This window comes from Coregonus lavaretus (assembly GCF_964263955.1).
Source record: "Coregonus lavaretus genome assembly, chromosome: 24".
NCBI classification, from domain to species: domain Eukaryota; kingdom Metazoa; phylum Chordata; class Actinopteri; order Salmoniformes; family Salmonidae; genus Coregonus; species Coregonus lavaretus.
The window spans coordinates 42,687,281-42,688,626 of NC_140011.1; positions in this window are offsets into that span (position 1 = coordinate 42,687,281).

A 1,346-nucleotide genomic window follows, 5' to 3' on the forward strand; every position below is an offset into this window, starting at 1 on the left:
CAGTAATTACACACCATTGTGCTCAGTAATTAATAACACACCATTGTGCTCAGTAATTAATTACACACCATTGTGCTCTGTAATTAATTACACATCATTGTGGTCAGTAATTACACACCATTGTGCTCAGTAATTAATAACACACCATTGTGCTCAGTAATTAATTACACACCATTGTGCTCTGTAATTAATTACACATCATTGTGCTCAGTAATTAATTACACACGTTTGGCTCTACGTGACCTGCTAGCACCGCACCCAGTCAGAGGAGATGGGGAATGGTTCAACCTCAGTGTTACACACAGGGATACTTTATTGACATACACAGGCAGACATGGAAAGTAGAATGGTAGTGTTTCTGTAACAGGAGAAAATAGGCAATAAATATTCACATACCATATGAATACACCAGGACAAGACAATACACCGTGGTCCTCTGTAGCTCAGCTGGTAGAGCACGGCGCTTGTAACGCCAAGGTAGTGGGCTCGATCCCCGGGACCACCCATACACAAAAATGTATGCACGCATGACTGTAAGTCGCTTTGGATAAAAGCGTCTGCTAAATGGCATATTATTATTATTATTATTATTATTATTATTATTATTATTATTATTATAATGCACAGATACAGAACCTTACAGGATAGAGCAGAAACTAATGGAAAATAACTATATAGAACTAAAAATTAATATTGAACAACCAGCAGTAATATACACTGATACAGTTTCCTCAACTTACTTTATACACGCACACCATCCCACAGATATGGGAATGAGTCCAGTCGTGTTGGGCAGGGAAGAGGAGTTTGATGCTCTCTCTGCAACTGCTTGAAGAAGACTGAACTCTGTGTTGTTTTTATCGCACTGCTTTGTTTTATCTTGGCCAGGTCGCAGTTGTAAATGAGAACTTGTTCTCAACTGGCTTACCTGGTTAAATAAAGGTTAAATAAAAAAACTAAAAAATAAAAAAAACTGAGAGGGGGCGGCAGGAATTGGGGGGAACTGAAACCCAAGATGACAGCCTGTGATTGCCTGACCCCAGGGGTGTGATAAAGCACTTGGCAACCTGATCCCTAGCAACCAATCGGTTTGGTTAGAGCCAGAGGTGTGAAGGGCCAGTTACATGTTTTGGCTCTGAGAGAGTACTGTGAGATGGTGTGCTAAATGTCACCATCAGGTAATTCTGTAAAACCATTTGCAAAGCCGAAACTTGTATGGGGGTGATGGCTTGCGTCAGTTCCATTGAGGGTTTGAATAATTTGGATATAGTTTGATGTTTCTATGACAATTCATGAAAAAACTATTGAGGATATGAGATTTAAGTGCAGTTTTATATAACCAGATT